The following is a 22,954-nucleotide window of genomic DNA, read 5'->3' as shown; positions in this document are numbered from 1 at the left end:
AAGGTGGCATTGACAAGGGGAGTTCTGCTTGGTTATTTGACGGAGGATCAGGAGGAAGAAAGAAGAAATTTTCATTTTAGCATTCTTCAAAGGACCATGCAAAGTATCATTCTTATTAAAATATTTTCAAATGGTTTGATTTTTTATAAATTTTCCAGCTGTTCCCTAGTCTAAAAGAACATGCTTGACTAGCATAATATGATAGATATTATCATGAAAAGAGCTGTGTGCTATAAACTACTTCTTTAAATATGCTAAAATAAAAAAAGATTCTATTTGAGCTAAATGAAGTATAAGCCTTTATTTTAAAAAATATATAGAGTTGTACTTAGGGAAAAACTTGCAGTTATGAAAGTTATGAAAATTGCTCATGTGAGGATTTAGAATCTTAATGACTTTGTGCTATTCTAAATTTCTTTCTTAGAAATAGAACATGTTTTCCTTAATGAATTCTTACATAAAAAATACTATTTCAATGATAACATTTGATAAATGAATTTTTGAATAAAATTATAGCATTAAAGTAAGCATTATTAATATACCATTAAACTGCATTGTCAGTTACACCTCACTCAAATTTAATAAAATTAAGTGATACTAAATTATCTAATTATGAATCTGTCTATAGAAATGAGGCAGACTCTGGATATTTTATTTTAGTTTTTGTTTCTGCATCACAGAAAAGAAATATGCAAAAAAAAAAAAAAGATGCAGTTGTTTGTAGCTAGCCTTGTGTTTTTGGGTCTTTTAAGGTAACCTGGAAATGTTTAGAACTCTAACATGAGAATAAGTGATGGGACAAAAACATTAATAATAGTTCCCTATTTCCTACTATCTTGCTCACTATTTCTAAATCTGTTCTATATTTTTCTGTTACCTGAAAATGCAAAGCTATGTGACATTGTTCACGTCAGCTCTCCAACCCTACTTTATCTCCTACTCCTTTGCTATCATATATCGTTACTTTATTAGGCAATGGTTTTTAAAGGCTTTCTTTTCAATTCAGATTTCTCAAGCTATATGTAAAATACACTATTTCTTAAGGATATTAATAGATGTGACACCTTATGGATTCCTTAGTGAAATGAGTCTATAAAATATGACTTAAAAGAAGTAAATAAAGTTCCTGACTCCAGATTTCTTAGTCTAAAGTAAGTGACAACAATATTAGTAAATGATCAATGTGATCTTTGAGAAAAGATATAGCATGCCACTGGAGTGTTCTGTGTAATTAAAGTCAAGAAATAAGAAGACAGTTCACTTTTTTCTTGCTCTCACACTCAGCTAATAGAATCAAAGACAATTTGCCCTAAAAATTTTGGAGTCAGCTATCATTTATGAGTAAAGATAAGGGTTCTATTATAAAAAAAGTTTTTATATAGTTATTAATTAAAATTGAGATTTAAAATTATTTCTATAGAGAAAAATTACATCCAATCAAATCCAAATATAGCTGTTATACAATTTGTTTCTTCGTAGCAGTCTGTTCTATTTATCACTAAGTATATCACTGGTGTGGGAGATATATACATGAGGATAGATTGTGTTTCATATTATTATGATTCATTAACAATTATTTTCATATTAGCATCATGATCTAGTCATTTGAGCTGTCCTTTCTCTTCTAGTCTCACAATAGATTTACATCTTCATTTTCCCCTCTATTCAGTTTTACCACGTCTGCATTACTTTACTGTTTTTCTTACCATAACCCTAATCTCCACCACTTTTCAGTCCTTTGGAACATCAACCATAACCCCTCAAAAAGAAAAAAATGGTGATCTATGTACTCTTTTCCACTTCCATTACCAGTATGTTAAGAAATAAAATCTCTCAAACAGGCAAATTGGGGCAAATAAGTTTAAAATTCCTAAATTTATTTTATGTCCTGATTTGTTCATTGTAATCCATCAGCATATTTCTCTACAGTCCCTTTTCTGACTCTTCTAAATGCCTAGAATAAATTTTCTTGAATCTTAGCAATTCCTCCTCTTAATCAGAAAAATTTAATTCGTACATAAGAGACAATAAATAACAATGGCAACATATAATTTTTTTAAAGAAGTGGGGTGATAATCACAAATAAGGAGAGATGTTGATATTTTGAATTTTTTGAAGATTTTCTCAAAAGCATTATAACTGATTAAACATGGGACTTACAGTTATAGAAGTATTGACAAGGATGGTGTTTTTTGGAATGAGTATGTTGAATTGCAGAAGTAATTCAAGAATAGCCAAGAGTTTGCATTTGGTTATTTTGAGGATTTGAAAAAGTCATAGAGCTTTGTAAGTTTAAAATTCAGTCAAAATACAAAGAATGGAAAAGTAAATTTGAAAGTATCTATCTATATATACATAAATAACATATATAATATGTTATTATACATATTCCTACATTACATGTCTCATAAGTGTCTTATATCTCCACCCCAGGGTATATTATTGTCATGAGACTGGTGTCATTTCTGGGTCACCAAAACCTTTAATGCATATACTCCCTACAGAAAAGGTTTCTTCATATGTCTTTTGGCTATCTTGCAGGTTTTATTGTCCTTTCAGCAAGTCAGCAAGCTGCAGGTAAGGTCCTGGTCACAATGAAATGGGATGGGTTATTTATGAGTTGTTAGTTCTGAATTATAATGATTTGTAGACTTTTTTTTTATTTTGAAACTCAGTGTTCTATTTGTATTTTTAATTTTCTATCTCACAATTATGTTTAACCTCATAAAATATGAAACATCAGTAAACCCAAAAGTAGGAGTAAACATAGGAGTGCATGATATCAAAAAATGATATATTTCAGGAAGAGAGTGTTTAGTGCAACTGAGAGCTAATGCAACCTGGCATGAGAGAAAAGATATTTCCAAAGAGAGAAGCTTCCAGAGCAGGGGGGTGGATTCAACTCAGTTCCAGCAGGGTCCTTGGCATATGTATGTGACAGAATAATTTCAGCACATGCCAATCAAAGGAATAGACAGAGGTTAATTTAGAAAGTAGATATATATAAGGGAAAATGGGGGCAATCTCAGGAGGAATGCTTTTGGGGCAAAGCAAAGATACACACTCAAGGGAGAATATGGGCTGTCTCCAGAAGGAAGGACAGTGGATCCTTGGTATGGCATGTTAATATTTAGAGAGGGTCAGTGCGAAAGACTGGGCTAGCGGTGGAGGCAGGGTACAGCTACACGATTTTGTGCCAGTTTCCACTGCTTATGCATGTTGCCATCATGTTTACAGGACATGGGCTAAGGACCTAACCAAGTGCATGTATCTTAGAAGTTGCAATTGTTTCTGGGTGCATTTTGCAATCTTTGTCACTCATGGATGTTTCCTTTGAGATTCAGTATATCTCTCTCTTCTTCAAAAATCCCTATTTAATTTTCCTGACCATATGCCTAGACTTTGATCCTTCAATCTTCAAAATTGGTGGAAAGTAACAAAGCCATCTTCTGTAGCTGACTCAGTCTGGCAAATGGGCTATAACTTGCCTAGTTAGGGATCAAAACCCCTTCCTGACTCAGGTAAAAAGGATGAACATTGACCTCAGTTGTGGGAATGGGTTAAAATCCTTGTATTGTCATCCTCTTATCATGGAATTGTTGTAATATGGAGGATACAAACTTTATTAAGTGATTAAAAATGCAAGGATTGAGTAATAGGAGAAGTATAGTTACCAAGTTCCTAATAGTGATTATGGCCAGGTGAGGCTAAGCAAGTAAATTCTAATACTCATCCCAGGATCTGACATTTTTAAAGCATATCTATCAGATTAGTTTTAAATTAACTCAGGGAACACATATCTGACACCCATGCATAAGATTCCTTTCTCTACAACCTTTACTTACTTTTAGTAGACTCCAGGCAAATGCACCTCAAGTTACATAGGTTACATTTAAAAGGACCGAGGTTTTCCATTGTTGTTTTTGTTTGTTTATTTGTTTGTCTTAACGTCCATGCATGACTGTTCTTTGATTATACTTTCTTGCCAGGAGTTAAAGACAGAGTTGGTCAAAAATGGACCTTGTTCCTTTCTACTCTTAATGTCAGATGAAATGCCTCAGGGCTAACTCTTAGAAACTCGTGCGAAACCTCTTGGCTTCTTCAGCTTTCCTCTACAAGTTTTGCCCCATTCCATAATAGGGCCGTGATCTTGCTGCTACATGTGACTTCCCTTGGAAGCATGAGGTACATTTTCTAATGACTCTCTTCTTTGCAGAACATACACTGGTTGACTTCTTATTCTCTGGTGTCCTCATGATCCCCCTGATTGGGAGGTCAAATGACTCTCCAAATTGCAGGGCCCTTGTTTGGGGGAGGGGTTTTCCATTATTCCCTGGTTCCTGGTTGACCTCAGAAGGTTTAACTAACATATTAGCTACATTTTTCTTCACCTTTTTATTCCTTATCTTTGATCTTCAAGTTTTGGTTCTAAATATTCAGCAAGCCAGTTTCACCAGTTTTTAAGTAGGAGTAAAGGGTTTTAATTTAAATATATATTTTATAGTTATCATTTTGGTTTAAGTGGAGTTCAGTATTACATTGGGAGTCAGCATTATATCCTACTTGTCCGGGAGGCAATGGCTTATTATCTTAAATTAGGCCAGATAACTCTGTTACATGGAGTATTTCTATGAAACACTAACAGGCAAAATCTATAAAATTTTACTAGGAAAATATAAAATGATATTAACAATAACAAAAACATTCAGTTTCCATTATAGTTTTGAACCCAAAACAATTTTATAACAACAGGAACATAACTTTGATATCTATTTAGCCCCTAAAATATCAATACATTTATCAACTCAAATACATGTGAAATACTTTAAAAGTTTTGATTTTTAAACTCTTTTTGCAAAATTTAGTACCTTTTATAATTTATACAAACCTTTATTTAGCTTTGTATTGTATTCCATTTTATTTTGAGATCACAGTGATCTTTACGAGAAAAATCTTTTGAATATAACAATAAATGGGCTTAATTTTAGCCTACTTTGGAGCCATGAGATGCAGGAACCTTATCTCAGATGAGGTTAGCCTTTTGACAAATCTAGTTAAAGTGTTTGGCTTTTGAAACTGATCTTTGCCACTTTTGAAAATATGATTTAAAATAAGTTCTCATACATTGCTTCCCAAGTTTATGAATATCATTTAACATTACATCTGAAACATGAATCTGAAAAGGTGGGAGAGTCCTTAATTCCCTATTTGTGGAAAAAGTGGCAAAATGTTCTCATAGTTCACATTGGCAATCTTTAAATAAATCAGGCTCTCCTTATTACTATTCCAAAAATACATTTAAATATCGATCACAATGTGAAGAGTGACTTAAAATTTTACATGTCTCACTTTATTGTTAACAGGTTACTTTTATTGAGTTATACAACATTAAATGACATAAATAGACCCCAAAATAAACTTATTTATAATACATACAAAAGAGACTATCATTACAAACAATTAGGTAGTACACCATCTTGGTAGTTGCTTTTTTAAAGTTTTCATGTTAGACTCACAAATTTATTCAACACACAAAAGCCGGTAATGATTAGCATCACAGTTACACAGAAGTCCTATGTAGATATTAACTTTTACTTTTAAAGCAAAATGTAGGATTTATGGCTTGGTAATATAACTATAACTACATAATAGACAAAAATCAAGAATAACTTTAGAACTAAGTTTAAACAGTTAATAACCACAAATAGAGTCAGTGCCTTAAGTGCAAGAGCATCTCATATATACAATAACAAAACACTTACGTAGTTAAAGCAAACAATTATAGATCAAGTAAAAATGACAGAAATGGCAAAAAGTTTTATTGACTATTTTATATGTATAAAGTCCACATGTAATGTGTATTATATAAAAGAAAGCACTCATTGATTATCTTACCTGTATTAAATCTACATAGCTTCTTTAAATTCTATACACTTTCCATATCATTTACACAAAGCTCTTACAAACATATTTAGCTCTCAGATGTATATATAAATGTCTCTAATCCCATATGTTTAGAGTATTAAATGAGTATTAAATATTTAAATGACACGAAATATCAGTTGATTATTTTATTAGCTTTAAAAAACAATCATTAAAAAGACTTTAAAACAAATAAGTACTGAAATTTGATTTTGAAAATGATTTTCCCAAAGTAATAAAACCTAACACACATAAAAAAAATTGTCTTAATAAGAGTAGATCAATGCTTCAAGACCTTGTTCTTCTAAACACAAAATTTGATTTTGATTTTATATCAGTATATTAAATTTGACATTAGAAAAGCTTAAATAACTTTAATTGTGCTAATTATAGCCAAATTAATCACCTACACTAAGTTTTTGACATTTACTTTCCACAAATATTTTTTAACTTTCTTAGGCATCTACAACTTATTTACATTCTTAGTTTTGCCTTGTCTCTTTTTTCCCTATCCTGCACTTCAGGAAAAAAAAAATCATTTTCATTCCAAAAACAATTCCTTTATACTTATTTTTTTTAAAAAACTTCATTTAATGAAATATACCCCTAAAAACTTTAACTTCTTTATATCATATAGTTGTTGACCTCTTTTTAAGTTTACATTTTGAAACAATTCTTTTAAAGTTTCTGAATTTTTTGCCAATTGCTTCTTTTATTTCCAATAGGATGAAATACTTTATTTTTTACAGATTTTTCCCAACCAAAACACAACTTAATTTATTTCTGTTATTTTGGCTATAGAATTGTATCTGCTAATTATTAAAAAAAAAAAAAAAAAACAACTAGGAATTAAACAAGAGGCACTTTACCACTGAGTTACATTGCCAGATTTTTTTTTTTGTATTTTTGTTTTGAGACAGTGTGGAGTGTGATAAATTGCTGAGGTTCTCCCTAAATACCTGAGGCTGACCTCAAACTTGCAATACTTCTGCCTCAACTTCCCAAGTCACTAGTATTTAGATTTTTAACTCTTAGCAAGTTTGCTTTTAGTTTAAGACCAGAAGCAGAACAATTTTAAAATGTTCTTTTATTTATTATCAATTTATAAAAACAGGTTTAATATATTTGAATACATATGCTGTCTTACAGAATTCAAGAAGTCAAGAGTACTTGAATTTATATTTAGCAGTTGAAGTTTTAATATCTTAACTAAAAAATCCTATCTCCTCTAAAAAAACAATTATAAATGTTTACTGATTTAAGTTTGAATCTAATTTAACCATTTTTAATTGTTAATTTTAGATTACCCAAGAAAGGCAAGGTATCAAACAAGCCCAGTTGGCATTTTAAACCATCTTTGTCTTGCCAATGGAAAATCTTAAAAGCAATAAACATTACATTTTAACTATTGTATAGAAAATAACACTGTCTTGGCTGACTAATCACCTAGAAAAATGCATGGGTTAAGAATTTTAAAGAATTTTAAATTACTCTATAATTTTTAACCATTTTAAATTGATCGTTTTGTTAAAGTTTAATATAGTAACTTGACCTAAAAGGCATTTAGAATTGTTTATTTTTCTTTTTAATTTATGATTGCTCATTTATTTACAAACCAATTTTGGTACCATGGAAACACAACAAATAATCCACACAAGTACACAAACATATTAAGGATATAGACAGAACGGATTTTACAAGTTTTCACCTAGATTTACCAGTTACAAGGCTTTAAACATACACACACACATACACACACACAACTAATCCATTGATATGACTACTAGAGTCCTAAAGAATTCTTCATCATAAATCTGTACTTCCAAAAGTATGACTTAGTGAGAAAAGGTACAAAATTTACATCTGAAAGACAGAATTTGGTTTAATCATTGAGAGTGGCCTAGTTAAGTGGATGTCAAAAGTTTAAATGTGGGACTTGTTTTGCAACTTAGGGTAATATCTTTTTCTATTTTAAGAGCTAATTAATAGTATGTAAATATAAACATCTATATAAAGAGTTTGAAAATCACCAGTGGGCTGGATACCCCCTTTAACAAGAAGTAGAAAGGAGAAGTGTCTCCTGAGACAGACAAAGGAAGAGATAAAGGCAGGACCTCTTCTTTACAGTTTGCCTAGACCAGGTATTGAGCACCCATACATAGCAGATAAAAGAAGTTAAAGATGTTTATTAAATGTACATGATATTTAGAATTTTGGAAACTAAAACAGTCTGCTGCAGATGTCTTTTGTGTGACAGAGTGACCAATAGATTACAGAATAGGGGACATAGTCCCATAGTAGGCCTACACATTGGGGATGGCAGGAGCAGGGTCTACACTAAATCAGTGGTTCAGGTCCATCCATTATGCAGATCCATTTCAACCATAACCATCATTTATTATCTTCTTTAGGACCTTCTAAACAGGAAGATGTCTTCTTTCCTTTAGTCCCAAGTGAATTCGAGAGTTATCCCTTTAATAATTGTCTAAGATAACAACCTTTGAATAAAATAACAATGCTTGAGTAATCAACTTTTTTTTTAAAGACAGGAGAGGGAGGGATCTCAGGTAGACAGATTTCTTTTCATCTTTTTATTACATTTACAAAACAAGCCTCCATTTTCCAGTGTATATTGTTAACCAAAACATGTTACAGAAAACCATTAATTTCCCTTTTTTCTTTAAAAAATTCCTCTGCTTCAAATCATTTCAAATATTTAATTAGAATGCAAGAGGGTGAGTTTGCAGGAATAAACACTGAATTACTCATCATCTTCTATGTTTCACTTATGATTTTCAGAAAAGAAACAAAACAAAATGGACTGGACTTTGAAGTCTGGGCTCCACTGTATCTTTGGGATGATGTGTCCCCATTGAAATCGAACCACTATGTCTGTCCCATAATGTAGAGAATTGTCTGTAAGAGGTCTGTCCTGAATTGCCTGTAAATCATTGGTAGCATAAGTTTTCTTGTCCTCATTATGCAGTTTTCAGGGTACTTGATAGACTCTAGGTAGGTCTCAAAAAAAGATATTCTTTATGAAGGAAAAAATACTAAAACGATCATCTCTAAGATCTCAAGTAATTTCAGTGTGTTTAAGAACTTACAATTTTTTGTTATTGTTGTTATTATTATTAAATAGTGAGGACACAAAAATCTTATAGAGAGCTGTGAGGTACTTTGGGATAGGGCGATCAAGTAAGTTTTAATAGAAACATATTTGTTTATAGCGGATGTTTTAGCTCATGACCAGGAAGGAGAGATACTGCAATTGTGTCTCTTTCTGGTGAAATCTGATCAAAACAAAACATGCCCTTATGGTACAAGGGCAAGGGTTGTGGGCACTGGCCTAGGGTATGTAGCTCAGGAGCTGCATTGTTCTTGAACACTTTTTGCATCTCCGTGGCTCATGGGCATTTTCTCTGAGATTCATTATGTCTCTTTCTTATCTCAAATCCCTATTATAACTAATAAAGAATCATGGTCATTAAAGTCAACAAGTAGATTGTTGATCATATTTTTTCAGGACTACACAACCAACTCAGTTAATTTAATGGAAAATGAAATATATGCTTCATAAAGTCCATTCTGGCAAAAGATAACTCTTTCCTTGAGAAATCTCAGCCTCAAACAAGGCCAGACATTGGCAAGAATGTTGCAAGACTGAAGTCAACCCAATGGGTATCCCATTATTTGCATAAGTAAGCACTACTTAATGCTTGCTGGGCAATGTGATTAAGCCACTCTTAACCTACGTAAAACTCCCAGTATCAGGAAAAGAAAATATCATACTCTAAGTAAACTCCCAATATCAGGTTAAAAAAAAAAAAAAGCACAGTCTATCTCCACTGAACCCCAATTGCAGTTATAAATTTCAACTTGCTCCAAAATATAAAAAAGAACAATGACATCGTATGACACATCCCCATTTTTTCTGTCTCTGTGAATCACAAGTCTGTGTATCACCTAGACTCTAACCTCTACTCTGAAGAATTTTCTCTTGAACCAAACATCTGTTCTTGGCAATTACCTTGCAAGTATTCTTTATCTTCTCTGACATGTCCACTTCCAGATCAACAAAGTACACGCACATGTCTTACTTGGTACCTAAGCCTTTCTTTTGTTAACTCCTTTCTCCAGAACCTTTATCATAAAGGAAAATTTCCCATCATAGTCACAACTAACCAAGGTGGGCAAATGATTATTCTTTCCCTCATCTTCCAGAGTCACATTATGGCCATTATTTGGTCACTCTTATTTAAGGAGAATATAGTATCCTTTTCCTTTAATAAATAAACAAATAGCAATTCCTGATTCTCACTCTCCACCTATCCTGGTTTCTCCTTATATTTCAGGTCAATCTCAGTCTCCACTACAATAGGTCTGTGGCACCCTTGCCTTTGTGCAGATTATCTTATTATGCAGGTTGAAAGTTACCCAATTAATATCCCTGAATTTGGCTATAGAGTTCATGTCTTTAAACTCAAAAATCATGAACTGTAAACAGCATTATTTAAATTTCGGTAAATAGCACCTGATTCTGAAATTTTAGTAATAATGTGAAATTGAAACCTAACTATTTTTTGGCATATTCTAATTGTTATAATTATTTTAAAATAACCTTATTTATTTATTCGTTTTTAGTTTAGACAGTCTTAATGTGTAAATTACTTAAGTGGCAGAGGCTGTAAAACTCAGCTGGTGTATTTCAGTCTGGGTCTCTACCCCTAGGTGGCGCTCTCGTTTCTTGCTGAATCAGATCACTTAAGATCAGATTTGCCCAGGACACCAAAGAAGGAAAAAAACCCAGGATGAATGAACACCCGAACATGTGATAGCCTAAGGAATTCTAAGCCATTAGTGTTCAGTTATAGTTATGTCACTGCTACATGCAGCTGGTCACTACAAATGCATTGCTAATATATATTTTTCATATTTTATACAAAACCTTTTTTAAAAAAGACTGGTGGTAAGAATATCTTGGTAATTTTATACTCCAGCACTCAAGAAAAATCTATTCTGAGAAACATGACAACAACATTCTAAAAAGTTAAATAGCTGAAGAAGAAAATTGAATAAAGAACCATAAATTTCATATGGAGTCAATTTAACAGCAAATGTTGAGATTGTGCATATCATGTCTATTAACATTATATTGATCTTCAATAATTTTCATAGCTTTAATAATACATATCTATAACACTATTAAATTAATGTAAATATAAAATTTAATGAACAGAGGTTAAAATAAAATTTTGCATCTATAGTGACCACATAAAAATAAATCAATGTATTATTACCTTAATACTAGTCTTGGGGAGTCAGAAAATTAGCAGTATTGGCATTACCCAAACAATTTTTAAATGCAGAATGCCTATCTCAGACATACTGGATTAGAATCTGCAACTGGATGCAAAATAAATTTTTTTCTCTTTATGAAGTATTGGTTACAATCAAATTTACCAAAGTTCAATTTATCACTTCTCTTTAATGTATACTTTGCTCCTTTGCATGCAATGCAGTCATTTCAGGTATATCTAAACATTCTTTGTTCTACTTATATTATTTATAGGCTTTTTGCACTGGTAGGGTCTTAATTCAATGCTAGCTTCATGCAATTAGACCACATCTTAAAAAAAATTATACTAGAATAAAATTTGAGGGCAAAATCTTTCAGTCTTATTTATTAGCTATCCCCAGGGTAGAAATTAGAAAAACTAAACAAACAAAACAAAGAAAAAGGGCTGCTGAGTTAGAGGATCTAGGAATAACACAACTGAATAATGAAATAAACGATTAAAATGTTCATAAGATTTAGTAATCTTGGAGAGAGTCCTTTAACTGCTGTAACATAAAATGCATATACATTTTACCTAATGCCTACAAGCTTCAACAGTTGGTTAATGAAAATCCTAAGAGCACTAAGAATATTTCATGTTAAAAAAAAAAAAAAGACTGGGCACAGTGGCTCACACCAGTATTCCCAGTGGCTTGGGAGGCTGAGGCAGGAGGATCACTAGTTCAAAGCCTGTTTCAGCAACTGAACAAGACCCTAAGCAACTCAGTGAAATGCTGTCTCAAAATGTAAAAAAAAATAATAAAAATGGACTGGGAGACATGGCTCAGTGTTTAAGTGCCCTGGATTCAATCCCTGTTACCAATAAATACAGAGATAAATAGATAAATCCCATAGATTTTTGTTAACAGTTTACAGAAAATATAGGGATAATTTGGAGTAAAGCAGAATAATCTCATTTACTTCATCATTCAATCATTGCATCACTATTTTCAAATCCACAGTGCCAACCGCCCTGCTAGTTACAAAAGATTAAAAGAAAGAAATGTGAAGCCCAGCTAACCAATGCGCTTCTTTATGATAAAGGGATGCACTATCTTAAAAGTAGAGACTTTGATGGTTATGATATTCTAGAGTGAAAGAAGAGAAAAACTTAGCATATTATACAAAGGCACATAAGTTGTTCTCACATGCATGGTCCAAAGTAAATATTTTGGTCAAGTATCACGTATCATGTGTTAGTATTTCCAGGAAGATTGAAATATAACATTAGGCACTTGTTTGTTTAATCAGATATCACTGTAATACATAATCAAAGAGCAGTCTTTTTTCTTTCCACATAAGCAGCAGAGGCCACAGTATAAGATCATTTCCTCACAGGTATGCAATTGTGAATGAAGTCTAAGATTTAGCAATGTATCCTCTTTCACTGTTCATACAAAATTCAGTCCATATTTCATGTGAAGACTACAGAAAACCAAAACCTCCCATGCTGTGTGAAAGTGAAAGTGTTATAATTTTGGTCTTAGAAGATAGTATTATTGATGTACCAAATATGCAGAGTCTTGTGAAGGTCCAAGTTACTTTTTTCTGTGTTCAAACTATGCATTTTTTATGATACTCCAATAATTTATGACTTAATAGATGGAAGCTCAGAGTAGAGAATAAAGGAAGTTAGGGATGATCAATGTTAATTTTGAAATTTTAGCATTTCTATGAAACAGAGAAATCTTCCTTTGAAGTGCTGCCTTTAAGCCTTCCAAAAATTATTACTATTGAGTCTATCTGCCAATGCATTTCATAAAATTAATATTGTAATAGCTTGTATATTTAAAACATAATCAACATCTTGTTATACTTGCAAGTACTAAATTATTCTTTTCCTTAAAATTTAGTGCATATCTTAAAGTGAAGTCATTGCATATATGAATAATAAAAATTACAGAATAATTTCCAACTTAAATTTGTATTACAGATTTTTTCAACTCTCTGTTCTATTTTATAACCTCAATATATATAAATCATCTCAGAATGAAGTGTTATTTATATTTTAGTAAAGTAGTAATTCCATGTCTCAGTCCATTGATGACATATTAAATAATATGTATTTGTATTTGCATTTCTCCATAGAAAATTTATAAAATACTAGTAATTATGTAAAACTACTTTATACTGACAAAGATTGTCTCCTCAACCAAATGCTAGTCAGGCTCCTCTTAACTTTCTTTTCAATTGTTCTCCACCTTGCTCTATAAAAGTTTGAACAAAATGCTAATATGTGCTTTCTAAAGCCAGATTCCATCTCCTAATGACCCTAATCCCCATTTAAAGTGTTTGCCCGAAAAAAAAAATCAAAGTTGCCAGGAGTATTTACTGTTCTGGTCAACAGTTAAATATACAGTTCTGTCTCCTAATCTCTGGAAAAGTGGAAATCTAACTTCCATAAACACCTGTTCACATTTCCTGTGTATTTCACAAGGACCATCCCTCCATTATATATATAATTTTTTACTTCATTGACTCCCTTGAAACCTTATTAATCACCATCCTGATTCTGTTATTTTCCCTTTAAAAAACTCTCAATTTTGTTCAATGGAAGCTGAGTTCAGTTCATGGTTCTCTTTTTCCAATTTGCAACAATATATTACTAATCAAAATCTCTTCTTAGCAATTTAATTGAAGTTTGACTATTTACTTTGATAATACATACCACAATTGTATCACTTGGTGTTTAATGAGACACCAGTCAGAGATGTAGTAGGGATTTAGTACAGGGAACTGATTCATAGAATTGTGGAGACTGGTGAAGTAGTCTTTGTAAGGTTATTATCTCAGTATATGATACTGGATATTGAAATCCAGAGGAGGCAATCAGGAAATGAAGTTCAATGAGTACTTCAATGCCAAAAGCAGCAATTGGCATTAAAAAAAATGAGCAAAAATATGTGTTCATTATTTGGCCTTGTGACATTTGACCTTGCATTGACCTTTGCAGCAGGTTAATCTGCAGAAACAAGTATCCTTTGCCAGGACTCTTCATCATGCATCTAAACAAGTCTTGCCCAGTAGTAAAAAACAGTAAAGAAGAATCTAGTGTTAAAACAGAGGAATTACAGGTTTAGTTGGTACTTCATGTCAACAAGGGGAAGTACCAAATATGAAATGTATGTATGTACATGTTCACATGCACACAGTAAAATAGCTACTCTTTCTTATGTCCACCAGATCTAGCAAGTATTTTCCTTGTATGCACCTTTAAAATGGAAACATGTATGAAGTAGAATCCAAGAGATTTAGAGCAGCCTAGCCAAATTGATTCATTCCAAAAACAATTCAGTAATTTTGAAATTTAATACATTTATTATAGCTTATGAAAATATGACATAATTTTTTCAATGACTTTCTGCCCTGATTATAATTCAGTCAATACTCCATGTAGTTTAGTCAAGCCCCTTATCACCACTGACTTTTGTGATTTTATGTTGGAGAAAAACAAACATACAACGAATAGAATATAAAAGAAAATGCAGTTCATCTCCGATGATATAAATTTTTCTGAAATTAAGATTAGGAATGAGTTTTTGGTCTCAACAGCAGGAGCAAAAATTTATGAGATTCTGAAACAAATGCTGCTTTCTATTATTCAGAGGATATTAAAATTAAATTCATTTTGAGGTAGTAATAGAGTAAATACCATTGTAAGGTGTACTAGCAATGAAATCTGTGTATACTGAACTGGGTTCACAAATGCTGAAGTCTTCCAATTATAGTACAATATCACAACACAGATTTAGTCAAGGTATAGAAAATTTGACTCACCAATAGTATCCCTCATGTTGAACTTTTTAGTCACACCTATTTCCCTCTCCTGGATCCTTAGCAACTACTAACATGTTTCCCTTTTCTATAATTTTGTTATACCAAGAATGTTACATTAAAGAAATAGTACTATATGTAATGTTAAATTATTAGGGTTTTTTCACCAAGACTAATTATCAAGAGATTCATGTAGGTTTTCAAAGACATTTATAGTTAATTCCTTTTTATTGAGGAATAATATTCAGTAGGATAAAAACACAAACGTCTAACAATTTACCATTTGAAATATATTTGAACTATATCTTCTTGTTTTCTGTTTTTGACTACCATGTATAAGGCTGCTAAGAATATGCGTGTGTGTGTGTGTGTGCATACATATTTTTTGACAGTACTGCGGATTGAACTCAAGAAAGCTCTACTACTGAGCTGTACCCCTCCAAGTCCTTTTTATATTTTATTTTAAGACGGGATTTTGAAAAGTCTTACAAGCTGGTCTCCCAACTCCCATCCCCCTTTCTTAGCCTCTTTATTATAGGCATGTGCCACTGTGACTAGCTAATCCATAGATTTTGCGTGAATCTCAGTTATTTTTTTCACAGATAAATGCAGGTGACAGTAATCGATAGGTTGTATGGTAGTTACACATTTAGGATTTTTTTAAAAGTTTTACTGATGCATTATTGTTATGTGTAATATTAGAGTTCATTTAACATAATCAAACATGCATGGAATATAATTTGCTCCACTTCAATCCCCTGTACAGTTTTTTTTTAAATTGGCACTTTCTATTTTTTAATTTGTTCTTTTAAGTTATACATTACAGTAGAATATATTTTGACATATCCTATATACATGGAGTATAACTTTCCATTATTGTGGTTGTACATGATGTGGAGTTACACTGATTGTGTATTCATATATGATAATAGAAAAATTATGTTCAATTCATTCTACAGTCCTTCCCATTCCCATCACCTATCCAGTCCCCTATTCCTTCCTATCCAGTCTGGTGAACTTTTCCCACCCACCCCTGTCATTGTGAATCAGTCTCTGCCTATCAGAGAGAAAATGCTGCCTTTGGTTTTTTGGGATTGGCTTATTTCACTTAGCACAATCACCCCAGATCCATCTACTTACTTGGCAAAAGTCATAATTTCAATATTCTTTATGGCTGAGTAATATTCCATTGTGTATATATACCACATTTTCTTTATACATTCATCTGTTGAAGGGCACCTAGATTGATTCCATAGTTTGGCTATTGTCAGTTGAGCTGCTATGAACATTGATGTGGCTAAGTCACTGTAGTATGCTGATTTTAAGTACCTTGGGTGTAAACAAAGAAGTGGGATAGCTGGGTCAGCTGGGTCAAATGGTGTTTCTATTCCAAGTTTTCTGAGGAATCTCCATACTGCTTTCCATAATAATTGCACTAATTTGCAGTCCAACCAGCAATGTATGAGTGTACCTCTTTCCTCACATCCTCACCATTTATTGTTTCTTATGTTCTTGATAATTGCCAATTTGATTGAAGTGAGATGAAATCTCAGTATGGCTTTAATTTGCATTTATCCAGTTGCTAGTGATGTTGAACATTTTTTCATATATTTGTTGACTGATCTTATTTCTTCTTCTCTGAATTATCTGTTCATTTCCTTGGCCCATTTATTGATTGGGCTATTTGTATTTTTGGTGTTAAGTTTTTTTGAGTTCTTTTTATATCCTGGAGGTTAATGCTCTATCTGAGCTGCAGGTGGCAAGGATTTTCTCTCATTCTTTAGTCTCTCTCTTCATGTTCTTGATTGTTTCCTCTGCTGTGAAAAAGCTTTTTAGTTGATACCATCCCATTTACTAATTTTTTATTTTACTTCTTGCATTTTAGGAGTCTTGTTGAGGAATTTGGTTCCTACACTAACATGGTGGAGAGTTGGGTCTAATTTTTCTTCTGGTAGCACAGTGACTCTGGTCTAATGAATTGGATCTTTCTATATATATATATATAAAGGTACAATTCATATATGACCACTCCATTCTTCTTTATGGCTGAGTAAAACGTATATATATCACTTTTTTTTTTTTTTTACCCATTCATCTGTTGATGGGCACTAAGGCTGGTTCCATTACTTGATTATTATGAATTGCACTGCTATAAACTTAGATGTGTCAGTCTAATACAATGACTTTAGTTCTTTTGGATAAAAATGTAGGAGTGGTATAGTTATATATGATAGTTATATATGATATATGATAGTTATATCCCTGGTCTCTGAGGGACCTCCATATTACTTTCCAGAGTGGTTATACTAATGTGCAGTCCCACCAACACATGTGAGTGCATCCTTTCCCCTGCAGGTTTTCCAGTGTTTCCCCACATTCATGCTAACACTTACTGTTCTTGCACTTTGTGAAATAAAATGTAAGTCATTTTAGAAAATGCATAGTGATACCTCACTGTAGCTTTAAGCTGCATTTTCTTGATGGCTAATGATGGTAATATTTTTTTCATTCACTTATGAAACTATGTATCTTTGTCTGTTAATTGTCTTTTCCTGTCTTTTACCCAAATTCTTATTGACTCATGTTTTATGTTTGCTTCTTTATTCCTGAATTTTGAGAGTATATATATTCTACATATTAGGCCTTAGGTAAAAATGTAAACTATAGAAACTATATATATTTTCTAAATATACTCTATCTAAATGAGTATGTTTCCTTGAATTCCTATTTTTCTGAGAGTTTAATGATTATGATAGTGTTGGTCATTGTCAAATGCTTTTTCCATATTGATAGTATATTCATACATATTATGATTATGCGATTTTCTTGCTAAGTCTGTTAATATGGTAGAGTAAGTTGATTAACTTTTGATTTTGAGCTAAGTTTTCATCCCTGGAAGAAACCTACCAAAATAATGTCATCAAAGGTTTTTTTCTTTTTAATTGTTGAATTTTATTTACTAATATTGTAATAAGAACTTTTTATGTCTGTATTCAAAGACTATTTCAATCTATCACTTTCTATTTGTTTTATTGTCTTAATAACATTTGGTATCAGGATAATAGTAGACATAAAATAAATAAATTCTGTTTTCTGAAGTAGCTTGAGTTAAATTGGTCTTATTTCTTTAAAGAATTAGAATTCTCAAGTAAAATAAGCTGGGTCTGGAGTTTTGTTCTGGTTTAGTTTGTTGGTTTGTTTGAAACTCTTTTTTTTTTTTATTTGAGTGGGAAATTTCTGGCAATCAAATTCAGAATCTAGTACATTTACTTAAGGTATAAGGTTGCTATAATCTTAGCTCATTGGATCGGCTTCTTTTAATTAGCAAAACTGCATTGAAATTTACCCGTATGTTGCATGAAGAGATATTCCTTTTTTTTTTTTTTTTTATCAGTTGAGTGGTTTTGTGTCGTGGCAATGTTCATCAATTTTTCTACCCACTTATTAGTTGCTCATGTTTTTCACAGTCGTTTTAGCTTGCTTTTTTGTTACTGTGACCAAAGAACCTGACAAGAACAATGTAGAGGAGAAGAAGTTCATTTTGGTCCATAGGTTTCAGAGGTTCACTTCAGGGTTGGTCAACCCCAAAGCTCTGGGGCCAAAGAGACAGACCATTGTGGTGCAAGGATGTGGCCGAGAAAACTATCTTCAGAAATGGCCAACAGGAATTAGAGAGAGAGAGAGACCTCTGTTTACCACAGACAAAAAATAAACCCCAAAAGTACACCCCCAGCAACCTACTTCCTCTAGCTACACCCTATCTGTATATAGTTACGACCACATGAATCATTGTCAGTGGATTAATCCAACAATTAGGTTATACCTGTCATAATTTAACAATTTCACTTTTGAAAATTCTTCATTGTCTCACACATGAGCTTTTAGGGGGATAACTCATGTCCAAATCAAAACAGTAGTCATGAATAAACCCATTACAAACATTTCTATATGTGTTATTATGAGAACACAGGTTTCTATTTCTTACAAATGAACACCATGGAGTAGAATGGCTATGGAGGTTTCTTTAACATCAATTTTACATTTTTAATTTATTATTCTTAATAACCACTAGTATTTAAATATATGTTTAATATTGGTGAGTTCTGTTCTTCTATGTGTCTTTAAGGAACTGGTCCATTTCATCTAAATTGTAATTTTATATATGTAGAATATTCTGTAGTCTTCCCTTATTAAGTTTCTTTTCTCTGCAGTGTCTGTACAAATCTCATTTATTCCTGATTTTTTTGTAGTTTTTACCTTTTTATTTCTTCATTAGTTTTGGTAGATTTTTCACTTTATTGATATTTCAAAGAATAATTGATATTCTTTATTGATTTTCTATTTCACTGCTTTACTCTTTCTATTCATTGGTTTCCACTTTATAATTTGTCCTGTGCTTTCTTAAAATTTGTTTTTCTATGTTCTTGAGATGGGAGCTTATATTATTGATTCAATACTTTTCTTCTTTTCTAATGAATATCATACATTTGTCTTTCAGTACTCTGTTAGCTGCATCTCACAGATCTTGATATGTTGAATTTTCATTTTCATTTAGTTGCATTTTTTTATATGAGATTTTTATCTTTTGTCAATTGATTGTTCAAATCATGCTGTTTATTTTTCAAGTATATGGATATTTTCCTTTTGTCTTCCTACTATTAATTTCTAGTTTGATTAAATTGTACTCAGAATCCACACTCTAAATAATGCAAACTAATTTACACTTCTTGAGGTTCTTTTTGTTTTGTTTCAGTGGTCCAGGACATGGTATGTCATGGAATATGATATTTAGTTATTAAAAAGTAATCTATGTTTCTGTGTTGTTGTACAGATTATTCTATAAATGTATGTAAAACCTTGTTGTTTGAGGGTCTAATTGAGTTCTTTTATGTGCTTGCTGACCTCTTGTCTGTCACTTTTGACGGAGATGTACAGAACTCTCTGAGTTGTGGATTTGTCCATTCTTCCTTTCAGTTCTGTTTTTCTTCCCATATTTTGTAGCTCCAACTTTGGTAGATTTACATTTAGGATTGCCAAGTCTTCTTGGTTGATGAACTTAATAATGTACACCTGAAGAACAGAATAGCTGGCAAATCTCCTCTCCCCATTCAGTAGGAGTTGAGAGAGTAGGAATGGGGAAATAGAGGAAGATCACTGGACTAAAGGAAGGGGATAGAGTGGGAGGGAGAAGAAAGAGGAATAGGGAGGAACCGCAGAATGAAATTGACCAAATTATTCAATGTACATATGTGAGTATACCACAGTGAATTTTATCTTTACGTGTATCTATAAAGGAAAAATTATTTTAAAAAAAACCCTATACATAAATAGAAGGAAGACAAGTAGAATAGAGGAAGGAGATCAGGGAGAAGGAAGAGGAGAGGGAAACAGAAAGTACTGAGGACTGAAAATGGAGTGAATTATATTTCATGCATGTATGATCATGTCAGAATGAACCCCAACATTATATATAATTATAACACACTAATAAAAACATTTTAAACCATATAATAGTAATAAACACCTAAAAAGTATAGGTTTAATTCTGGTCATTTTCTTTTCTCTGAAGTTTACTTTTTCTGATATAACCAGTTCTGCTGTTCTTTGACTAATGCTTACTTTATATGTTTTCTATCATTTTTCTTTCAATTATATATTTGAGATAAGTGTCCTTCTAGAGAGCATAGAGTTTGTCTGAAAAACTCAGTCTTCTCATTTTTATATAGGCTCTTTATGTTTGATGTAATTAGTATTATGCTAAACCTTAGGTTTTCCATTTAATGTTGTTTCAGTTCTTGATTTTCTTTCTTTTTTTTTTTTAACTTTTTACTACCTTCTTCTTATTCAAACTGTTTATAGTTCCACTTTGGTTTATCTATTTTTAATGTATTTTTTTATAATATTGAATTGGTTGATCTACGTGTTAGGTTATCTAATACATAAGGCACAACTCCTGCTATTTTGTAAGTGAAATATTTTTAAAATTATCTCTTTTTATGTTTCCTTACCCTTCACTCTTTATAACTTTTAAATAATTTCTCTACATACATTTAGAGTTACACCAAACTATTATAACTTTTACTTCAACTTAAAAGTATAATTTAGAAAACTCATCAGAAAAAGGAAAATGCATTGCTTATTTATATTTTTGATTACCTGGTTGTTTCTTTCCTGATAATTATCTCAGAATCCTTCTTTAATTACTTCTGTTTGGACAACTTCCTGCAGTCATTATGTTGGGATAGTTCTATTCATAATAAATTATTTTGTTTTTCTATATCTCAGAATATCTGATTTCCTCTTTTTTCCTGAAGTATGTTTTTACCAGGTACAGGATGCTACGTTGGCAGTTCTTTTAGTACTTGGGAAATAAAGTGTCTCTTTCTTCTGGTCTCCATGGTTTATGATGAGAAATTCACTTCCATGCTGTTTGTTTATTTCTCTGGCTACTTTCACATTTTTTCTGTGTGTTTAGTTTTCAGAATTTAATATAATGTCTTCACATTGTTTTCTTTAATTCTATTCAAGGATTTCATTGAATTTTGCCTGCAGATTTAAGTCTCCATCCCAATTGGTAAGTTCATAATTTTTTCCCTCCAAAATAAAGATTTTCTTTCCCCTTTGCTTTCAAGACTCATGATATGATAGTTAGGTCTTTTGTTATAGTTCCAAAGGTCTCTGCAATTCTATTTATTTACTTGTCAGTTTACTTTTTCTCTGCTTTCATATTGAATAGATAATTCATTGATCTTTTCTATTCCACTTTGGGACACATTCACTGTGCTCAACAGTGAAAATAATTTCAAGAATTTGGTTACCAATTCTACAATTTTCATATGGTTTTAAAACTATCTACTATGTCTTCCCTGAGATTTTTTATTTTTTTTAATGAGGCTTTATTTTTTCCCCATTTATTTCTGGCTGGGTCATAATGCTCATTGAAACCTTTTTAAAAAAATCTTAACTATTTTAAAATTAATTATATAAATAAAATACCTAGTACATTTCGTTAGTTAGAATCTGTTGAGTATAATTTTTCTGCACAGTTTGAGATAATTTGGATTTGTGGTGTAAAGAAAAGTTTTTGACAAACTTGGCTCTTTTATATGTGAGACTAGCCCTCATGTAAACCTTAGTTTAAACTGACTTTACCTCGCACTAGTCTGACAACATCACCCCATTAATGCCAGGGAACTATAGAAACCAGATTGCACACTAGACTTTGTTCATATCCAAAGGAAGGGCTTCTTGTCACCCTTGGGTCAGGGTGAAAATTCTGGCATCCAATGTGATTTCTTGACACTGTGACCACTGCAACTTCATGATCCCTTGTTTTCTATTAGGTACCAGAGGGGAAAGAGTGGGTAATTTGTGAGTCTAAGATGGGATTAGAAGCCCAGATTCTCCACATGGTGGTTACTGACATCAAGTTAGAGGCAGAACTTTTTGTTAGCCTGAAGGTTATCAGACCCCATTTGACCTTCTCTGACACCACATCCTGAGGTCCTTAATTACAGTCTCCCAAAAGTGGAATTCTATCCTGTTATGTTGTCTTAGATTTTTGGCCAAGAGAGAAGTTTTTGGGAGTTTTTTTTTGTTTTGTTTTCTTGTTTTGTTTTGTTTTTTTTGTGTGTGTGTTTGTATCAAAATGTAATGCTATTTCTGAGTTTTTAGTTTCCTCAGCTTTAAATCTGAAATTAACAATTCAAATATGAAACCAAGAAACTCACCATCATGCCATTCTTCAGATTCCAAAGTCCCTCCCCCACCTTTTAGAGTGTCCCTATATTTGTTTTTTATATGCAGTTGTGGTTATCAAGAAAAATATGGGAAAACATGTCAATTCCTCTTTTCCCAAAAAAGAGCTAGATTTCAATATGCTTTTAGACTATCACATTCAAATTCAATGCTGTCCAAATA

This window comes from Sciurus carolinensis, chromosome 6, assembly GCF_902686445.1.
Source record: "Sciurus carolinensis chromosome 6, mSciCar1.2, whole genome shotgun sequence".
NCBI classification, from domain to species: Eukaryota; Metazoa; Chordata; class Mammalia; order Rodentia; family Sciuridae; genus Sciurus; species Sciurus carolinensis.
Note: the sequence above shows the minus strand (reverse complement) of the source record.